Raw genomic sequence first — 10,354 nt, 5'->3', positions numbered from 1 at the left:
TACCAAACCACCTTCATTTGCAGCTCTAGTAGAAAAGATTATTAAAGTAGCAACCAACAATATAAATATAAAGTAAATGTTGATGTTCATCAGTAATTTAACATTAACAGACAGTTCAAACACAATTATAAACTTTCATCTCTTCCCCCCCCCCCCATTTATTTATTTTTTAAATGTATAACATAGAAGTAAACTTCGGCAGTTAATCCTATTATTACTGTGGATCTATGGCCAACTCTGCTCAGGAAGGGTTTCAGATAGTTGAATAGCTGAAATCTGCAGAAGATACTTCAGGTCACCTTTTCTGAATCTGCAGAAAGGCACTTCAGGCCACCACTACCACTTGTTTAGCCAACAGGAGGCTCAGGTCCAGGAGCACCCCAAGCTGCAAATCTGTCCAGAACAGGGGCAACCAGTCCAATCAGGGGACAACACATTTCCTGAGTCAGACCTTCCCCCAACAGTAGCACCTCTGTTTTGGTGGATTAAGTTTTGGCTTGTTAGTGCTCATTCATTCTGAAGATGCTCCAGACACCTGTTCACAGTTTCCACAGCCTCCCTTTCATTTGCTAGTAGTCAGATAGTATAGTAAGATAGAGATGTTATTTGGTGGCAACTCAGCCTAAATCTCTGGATGACCTCTCCCAGTAACTTTCCATAAATGTAAAAAGGACAGGGGACAAGATACAACCTTGAGGAACCCCATAGGCAAACCAGCAGTCATTTCACATCTGATTTGGCCCTTAATTAAGTAATATTAGGTAACTGTAATCAATACTGACTGGAATGTATTGGCTGGAGTGTAAGTTCAATGGTTATAATTACAGTCCTTGCACTTTCTGGACACACACATATTAATAAGGATTCTGCTGGAAAATGTGTTTGAATATTGAGCTAAACTATGATTAGCACAAAATACAACTAAGTATATCAGAATATTATAGTAAAGTTTAAAATGGAAATTAATGCTTTAGTAGTCATTCATTACTGCATATGCTCACACAGCAAAACTGACCTTTTGTGATCATTGCTAGAATATAGCATAATTTTATACTAGTTGAGAAAATTAATATTTTCAGAATTATCTTTTATTTTAATGTCTGTGTTTCAGCAGTACTCCGGTCATGCGACTCATTTGGTTTTATAGGAGTTGTCTGACTATAATCTGATGAACAACTTTAAGAATTCTAAACTCTGCATTTCCTTAGCTATGCATTTTTGACATTTTGCATGTGTAATTAAGCCCTTCCTTGATACCAGCAGAGAGAATGTCATAACTGTTCTGAGGTTTATAGGTTAATGGCTTGTACTCTTCATTTGTTCAAAATGAAAGTACATTATATTGCTTTTTTAAAAAAATTGGTCCCATGTTGAGCATGTTACATATATTCCCTTCTTTAGAGTGCTGAAAGTCCCCCAGAAACATGTTACCCAAAGAGGTGGTCTCCTAATTAATTGGGGTAATTAGCTGTAAGAAGACAGAGTGAGAGGAGATTTTTTCCCTTAAGAGAACTCTCAAATAAATCAGGCAGATGTTCAGCCATAAAGGTTTTTTAAAAAAAAAATTAAAAGAGGAACAAAAGAGCAAAACATACACACAAACACACTTAAGACATGGAAACCAGCTAAGAGAATATCAGGGAGGAGAGGGGAGAAAGCAATTTTGGGGAAGCCTATAGTTACTAATCTAGATGAAAGAGATCCATGGAGGTAGCAGTGAAATGACCAGCATTTCACAGAAAGAAGAGAGAACCAAAATGGATTTTGGGGTTCATGTACAGAACACACACATACACACACTGCTATGGAGCAGGATGCCATACGTTATAGGACAAAATACTTCCTATGAAGCTGACATATTGGCCCACAAAAATAACTTAATGGGTTTTTTTGAGGTGAACAATGATTTGGGAGACACTTGATGGGTTTATCTGAGGTGAACTATAGATGTTAATGGTGCTCTGATGACCCTGTAGATGCTGGATGTTTTGTGATATATGTTTTGTGAATAGTGTTGTTACTTAATTAGGATAGATGAGTGATGGGATGTGAGGTTGGGTGTGGATGAGATTAATTCAAGGTGAGGAGATCATTTTCTTGGGAGACTCATTTTCCTAAAGTATGCATCTCTCTAAGGTGGTAAGCAAGTTGTTAGGTGGCCAGCTGCTCTTTCCCCACATGTCTGAACTACATGTCCAGACTTGTCTCACGATGACATCCATTTTGTGTAATTTTAGGCCAAATAGTTTATTGCATTTATGATATTTGAGATGATATTGTAGGATGGTATTTATTATTTTATAGCTATAAACTACCCCTTGGCAAGAGGAGGGATCTAAGCAGTGACATAGCTCTCAAGAGGTCGGAGCGGGAGGGGCATCCTTGCATTTTTTACAGGCCCCCTCATAGACTTTTCAGTAATTTTCCTTTCAGTGTGTGTTTTCAATACAATAATGCCAGGCATTGTTTTAACTCTGGTGATTCCCAATTCCAGCTGCAGATCATGTCTCCCTGAAATTAGCATTTGTTGACACTTTCAAAGCCATAAAAGTAACCATTTGCCTGATCAATTGCTTCTTTTGTTTTCAGGCCTCTGTTGTGGGGGAGTAAAATAAATGAATCATAGATTCATAGAATCATAGAGTTGGAAGGGACGTCCAGGGTCATCTAGTCCAACCCACTGCACAATACAGGGAACTCACAAACACTTCCCCCTAAATTCACAGGATCTTCATTGCTGTCAGATGGCCATCTAGCCTCTGTTTAAAAACCTCCAAGGAAGGAGAGCCCACCACCTCTCAAGGAAGCCTGTTCCACTGAGGAATCGCTCTAACTGTCAGGAAGTTCTTCCTAATGGTGAGCCGTAAACTCTTTTGATTTAATTTCCACCCATTGGTTCTGGTCCTACCTTCTGGGGCCAAGAAAACAATTCCACACAATCCTCTACAAAACAGCCATTCAAGTACTTGAAGATGGTGCTCATATCACCTCTCAGCCGCCTCCTCTCCAGGCTAAACATCCCCAGCTTCTTCAACCTTTCCTCATAGGACTTGGTCTCCAGACCCCTCACCATCTTCATCGCCCTCCTCTGGACCTGTTACAGCTTGTCTATATCATTCTTAAAATGTGGTGCCCAAAATTGAACACAATACTCTAGGTGCGGTCTTACCAGAATGGAATAAAGCAATACCATCACATCACGTAATCTGGACAGTATACTTCTGTTGATACAGACCAAAATTGCATTTGCCTTTTTAGCCACCGCATCACTCTGTTGATTCATGTTCATCATATAATCCCCAAGACCCCTAGATCCTTTTCGCAAATCTTTAATGTTCTTATCCCCAGTTTCTGGCATCATACAAGGCTTTGAATTATTGTCTCGCTCCCCCATACAATTTAGTTTAAAGCCCTTCTTATTAGGTTAGCAAGGCTGTTACCAAACACCCTTTTTCCTACCGACATATGGTGTAAACCATCTCCCGATAGAAGACTATCATCTCGAAAACGTAAGCCACGGTCCAGAAATCCGAATCTTTCCTGACACCATTGACGTAGCCAGTCATTTATTTGAAGTATTCTTTCTCGTCCTAAGCCATGGCCTTCAACAGGAAGCACTGACAAGGACACAACCTGTGCACTCAGCTCCTTTACCTTCTGACCCAGAGCCACATAGTCTTTTTTAATATGTTCAGGGCTATAATGGGCAGTATCATTCATTCCCACGTGGATCAGCAAGAAAGGATAGTAATCTGTGGGCTTGATAAGTCTTCCAATCCTTTCTGTCACATCCTGGATGCGTGCACCCGGCAGACAGCAGACCTCTCGGGATGATAAGTCCGTTCGGCACACTTTGGGCTCCACCCCTCTGAGCAAGGAGTCTCCAATCCCCACCACCTTCCTCTTCCTATATTGGGGAGTAGAAGCTCCAGGCTTCTTATCCACAGGATCCTGAGAAACTTTGTTCAAGCTTCATGGAGGCTGAGGAAGTAGCCCTTGTTCCAATGGTTCAGAATCAGTTACTGTGGGGAGATCCTGGAACCTATTGCTGAGCAGCAGAGGCTCAGAACATCTCTTGATTTTCTTTCTCCTTCAGGTTACATTTTTCCAGGAACTCTCCTCCTGTGTTGAGTTCTCTTCGAATTGCTGAGATACCATTTCCTCTCCCTCCTCTTGTTCTTTCAAGAGCACTTCATGCGTTTTGTCAAGAAAATCCTCACCTTCCTTTATACACTGCAGTGTGGACAATCATGCCTCCAGTCCCTGTATCTTCTCCTCCAGCAGGGCCACTAACTTACACTTGCTACAAGTGTAATTCGTGCTTCTCTCACGTAGAAATAAAAACATCCCACACTCTTTACACGTCACTGCCTCTGCCCCCTCACCAACCATACTGCTGCAATCCATTTCAAAATTTTCTTTATCATCACTTGTCTTTAAATTTCACTACCAACTGCCACTTGAAACTACTTGTGAGTAACTACCCACCTTTCTACAGAACCCCCAAGCTAAGAGCCACAGGCCAAGAGCCCTTTGGCAAGGATGAGCCTTACAAATTAAAAGCTCAAGCTCCCACACACCTCTAACTCAACAGCCAGAGCAACAGCAGAGGGTGGGGCCAGCAACTACCCCCTGGCAAACAAGCTTTCCTCTATCAGCAACAGCTACACAAAAGACACACAAAAGCGATCAGAAACTCCGCTCCAGCAGGCACCAAGCACTCAAATGGTTCTAATGAAAAGCAAATGGTTCTAATGAAAAGCCAATGACTATTCTTTGTGATGCTTATTTACTTTCAATATACACCTATTCAGTATTTATTGAATCATACAATTTCTCTTTCATCTCAGTACAGTCCACCATACTTAACAGTACTCTTCAAATTTTCAAGCAGCGGATCTTTCCTAGAACAACTGATAGTCTATTAATTGGATATGTCAGAGATTGAACTTGGAACTTTCTTCATGCAAAGCATATGATCTACCACTAATATTGCCAACTCTGGGTTGGGAAATACCAGGAGATTTGGGGGTGGCGCCTGAGGAAAGCAGGATTTGGGGAGGGGAGGGATTTCTGTGGGTATAATGCCACAGAGTCCACCTTCCATAACCGCCATTTTCTCCAGAGAAACTATAAATTCCAAAATCACATGGTCACTACTGCCCAAGGTGCCCATTATTTCCACTCCTTCAATCAATTCTTCCTTGTTGGTGAGAATCAAATCCAAGATAGCAGATCACCTTGTTTTCTTCTTCACTTTCTGGAAAAGGAAGTTGTCAGCAAGACAGGTCAGGAATCTATTTGACTTTTCATTTTTAGCTGAGTTGGACTTCTAATAGAGGTCCAGGTAATTGAAATCTCCCATGATCACTGTATCCCTTCTCTTGGAGAACTTTGCCAACTGTTATAGGAGTATCTCATCCAAGCCCTCTACCTGGCTTGGTGGTCTATAGCACCAAGACCCCATTATAGGATTATAGGAGATTGTGAGCCGCTCTGAGACTCTTTCAGAGTATACAGCAGGATATCCAATATCTTCTTCTTCTACTGAATCAGACAGGAATTGTTAGCATTTAACAGTATATACGATATTGAAAATGAAGAGGTGAGCAAGCATATCTTGGTATGTCCAGTGATTGATTTATCTTCCACACAATCCTCTACAAAACACCTCTCAGTCGTCTCCTTTCCAGGCTAAACATCCCCAGCTCCTTCAACCTTTCCTCATAGGACTTGGTCTCCAGACCCCTCTTCATCGCCCTTCTCGGGACCTGTTCCAGCTTGTCTTTCTTGGTAATGTGAAGAGCGGGGGAGACTAATTGGTCAGAGCACTAGTTAACTAAAAAAAAAAGTATTTATTCAAATTATTTGCACTATAAACAGAGAACACATATATCGCTAGGATAAGGCGCACTACAAGGGAAAACTTATACTGTGGGCCAACAGGGCACAAATAAAACAGAAGAAAAATGCAGTCCTCTATCCCTACACACTTCCCTAACTACTCCTCTACCTGGGAGGTTTCAGTGCAGGACAGGGTCTCTTCTCCACTAGGTCCCCAGCCCTGGAGGGGTTTTTCTTCGGCATTGGACTTTTGCGGGGAGCTAGGGGTTCAGCGACGGCTGCCCCTGTGCTTCCTGCATGTCCTGAGGCTCTGCAGCCATGAAAGCTGGTGCACCAGCAGAAAAAGATGAACGCCCGACTGCTTTCTTTCTTTTACTTTACTCAGTATGCCTTTGATGTAGCATCTTTCTACTCCTAATGTGGCAATTCTACTTGACAAGTAAGTGACTTTTCAATACCACTGGCTAATGAGTTGTTTTGCATAACAACGAGAGGCTAGCTCAAAGGAAGAGAAATGAGGCCTCGGAAAGTCTACGAGCAATCTTAAGTATTGCTAACTATTTAAATTGGATTGAATACAAATACTAAAATCGACCCGGATTATTATTGGACATATGTAAAAGAGACTATCATTAGGCTGCAATATGATCTGAATACAAAGGAGATATATTTTAGAGAGATCTGTCTCTGTCGCCTGACTGTATTTGAAATGATAACTTTGAAATCTCAGCTGGAGCTGTTGTGGAATGTGAAATGTGGATTTAACAGGACCCTGAAGCTACTTTTCAACTTGGATTAAGAGACTGAGTTTGCTGTCAGAGAACAATGGCACTGCCAAGCGAAATGTCTTATAAAAAAGATTTCTTATGCAATATTAATTCTCTGAGACAGGATCTTGACTCATTAATGCAGCTTATTAGAGAGCAAATGGGTATTCTTATGCTGAAAGCTAGTGAAATTTAAATGTACAGGAGTTGAGTGCTAAAGAGATTCTGCTGACATCCATGGAATTGGAAAGGGAAAGTGTTACGCTCTGAAACGAACAAAAGAAAACCAAAATGGATCCCTATGTCGCAGCAGTAAAACAAGACCGAAAATTAAGATTAAGTGAAGTCATGTGTAGAGGGGAAAATGGCGTTGAATTCTTCCTCTCATTGTCAACGGGGCAGGCCACATTGAGAAGAGAAAAGGTACATCCCAACCAGCAAATTAAGATGAGGAAAGCTTTCAGGAAGAAGGATTTTGAACTTTTCTCATTCTTGTGGATGGCTGGATATGGAACTCTCACTAAGAAGTGACATCCGATTTTAAAAGGCAAAGTGTAATGATTGGGTTGCATTAAGTGGGTTGTCTCTGGTGTAATATGATATGGAATTGCTCTGTATGGCGAACTTCCCAAGATTGCTCTGTATGGCGAACTTCCCAAGATTGCTCTGTATGGCGAACTTTCCACCGGCCATCGAAATAGAGGGGCACCAAAGAAGAGGTACAAGGACTCCTTGAAGAAATCCCTTGGCACCTGTCGCATCAACCATCACCAGTGGTCTGACCTAGCCTCAGATCGCAAAGCATGGAGGCACACCATCCACCAGGCTGTCTCTTCCTTTGAGAACGCACGCATAGCTGGTCTTGAGGACAAAAGGAGATTGAGGAAGAATCGCACTGCTACAGCACCAACCCCAAATCAGACTTTTCCCTGCAGCCACTGTGGCCGGATCTGCCTGTCCCGCATTGGTCTTGTCAGCCACCAGCGAGCCTGCAGCAGACGTGGACTACTGCACCCTTCTTAAATCTTCGTTCGCGAAGTCAAGCCGAGAGAGAGAGAATATGATATGGAAGTTAAAGGAATCTAAAAGTGTTTAAATTTTGGTAAGAAGGATTCCTGAACTCTGATTTTTCTTTCTTTTTTGTAGGTAAACAAATATGCAATTATTAATAATGGATATGTGATTTAAAAGAACATGGGAGATCCTAAAGAAGGAAGGGAGTTGTTAAAACTTTAATTAAATATATAGTTAATTTGGATTAATGCTAAAGAGTGCAGATAACACATTTTTTATATAGCAGATTTATTCATAGTATGTTTAATTGGTGAAAATGCTCATATTGATATAAGAGTTGGATTAATTGTTGAAAAGGCAGATAGCACAATTGTTTTGTAATCTGGTAGATTTGTTTCTAACATGCCTACTTGGAGAAACTGTTTGGACTGAGATTGACAAATTATTAAATTGTATTTTTTGTAATTTGTTAAAGAAAAATATATGATTTTTATGTGTTTATTTTAATAAGGATTTTGTTAAACCAACAATTTAATTTGTGCTTATAATAGGGTTAAGCTAAATCAGGCAAAATTGGTACTGAGATGGTTTTGAATTTTTTTTCTTAATTTTATATACTTATTTTTGTTCAAGAAGAATTGTTTAGATTCATATTGCTAGTATTAGTTTATTAAATGAAAGAAAGGATGGTAAAATATATGGAGAGCTGTATACTTGCAGGTAGAATGATCTGGGTAGCCTGTTTGGAGGTAGAATTATAATTGATATATGTGTACTTTTTTCTGTTTCTGCTTTTCCTATTCTGTAAATGCCCCTTTCCCCTTTTTATGTATCTTTTGCACTGCTTTATCTTTTTGTAGTTAAACCCAATAAAAATTATAAAAACTCAGAAAAAAAATAAAAAGATGGGAGTACCAGATCACCTCACATCTCTTGAGAAACCAGTATAAGGGTCAAGAAGCAATTGTCAGACAGGATATGGACAACTGATTGGTTTAGAATAGGAAAAGGAGTTTGACAAGGATGTATATTGTCACCCTGCTTATTTAATTTATATGCAGAGTACATCATGCAGAATGCCGGCCTGGATGAAGCAGAAGCTGGAATATTAGATTGACGGGGAAAACATCAACAACCTCAGATATGCAGATGATACCACTCTAATGGCAGAAAGTGAGGAGGACCTAAAGAACCTCTTGTTGAAAGAGGAGAGCACAAAAGTAGGCTTGAAATTCAGCATCAAAGATCATGGCATTCAGCCCCATCACTCCTTGGCAAATAGAAGGGGAATACGTGGAAGTAATGACAGACTTCACATTTCTGGGATCCAAGATCACTGCAGATGGCTACTGTAGCCAAGAAATTAAAAGACATTTACTCCTTGGGAGGACAGCTATGGCGAACCTGGGCAGTATAATAAAAAGTAGAGACATCACCCTGCCAACAAATGTCTGTATAGTCAAAGAGATGGTATTCCCAGTAGTAATGTATGGCTATGAGAGTTGGACCATAAAGAAGGCCGAGCGCAGAAGAATAGATGCTTTCGAGCTGTGGTGCTGGAGAAGAATCTTGAGAGTACCTTGGATTGCAAGAAGATCAAATCAGTCAGTCCTAAGGGAAATCAACCCAGACTGTTCCCTGGAAGGTCAGATGCTGAAGCTGAAGCTCAAATACTTTGGCCACCAAATGAGAAGGGAGCACTCACTGGAGAAGATCCTAATGCTGGGAAAGACAGAAGGCTAAGAAGAAGAGGTGGCAAAAGATGAGATGGTTGGACAGCATTACTGATGTAACTAACACAAATTTGAGCAGACTTCGGAGGATGGTGGAAGACAGGAAGGCCTGGCGTTACTTGGTCCATGGGATCACAAGGAGTTGGAATTGACTGTGTTACTGATAATGCTGTCCAGCTGCTTGTCTGGCTATACTATGTATATGTTTAAATTGTAAATAATCTTTTGTTTTACATACATTTAGTGGAGATAGTTCAAATATCTTATGGGCAGCTAATAAGAAGTCTATATTTTCTAAAGTCCCTTCTAGCAATAAAATCTGATAGTTTTATATAAGTTACTAAGATATCAATTGCGCTATTAGTTTCTCTGAACAAAAAGACATGGCACTATAAGTGCTTGCTAATAAACACACAATATTCCTAAATGATGTCAGTCTCAAGTACATTTCACTAAGTTTTGCACTTATAAGCTTAGTTGGCATGTGGGGGAGGGGGAAGTAGAGCACAGCTCTTCTGCATCCTTATACAGGTTGGAGTAGCCACTTGTCAGACCATAATTCTAGCACTCTGGAAAGTTGTAAGTACCATTACCACATACAAAAGTGTTCTCAGCTGTTCAAAAACACTTACAGATTAGTGTTTTTCAGTGTCAGAAATTGATTAGCTGTTTACTATTAAATATGGAGCAGAAACTGGATACAGAAATTCTAATACAGATCCAATAATCATAATCTTTTATGACAGTAGCAATGACAAAGGCAGTTAGAATGCATGCATATTCATTTATTTAGATTTATATGCCACTTTTCTAATGTCTTGCCCAAAGCATCACATAAGTCAACTATAAAATCTGGGATCAAACCAATATTAATAAGCTCAAAATTTCACAACAGCAAAATACAACTATATCATACACAAGGCTTTTTTTGTAGCAGTAACCCCTTTGAATATTAGGCCAAACACCCCTGATGTGGCCAGTCCTCCAAGAGTTTAC

This window comes from Heteronotia binoei, chromosome 8, assembly GCF_032191835.1.
Source record: "Heteronotia binoei isolate CCM8104 ecotype False Entrance Well chromosome 8, APGP_CSIRO_Hbin_v1, whole genome shotgun sequence".
Classification (NCBI taxonomy): Eukaryota; Metazoa; Chordata; class Lepidosauria; order Squamata; family Gekkonidae; genus Heteronotia; species Heteronotia binoei.
This window is presented reverse-complemented; position numbering follows the sequence as displayed.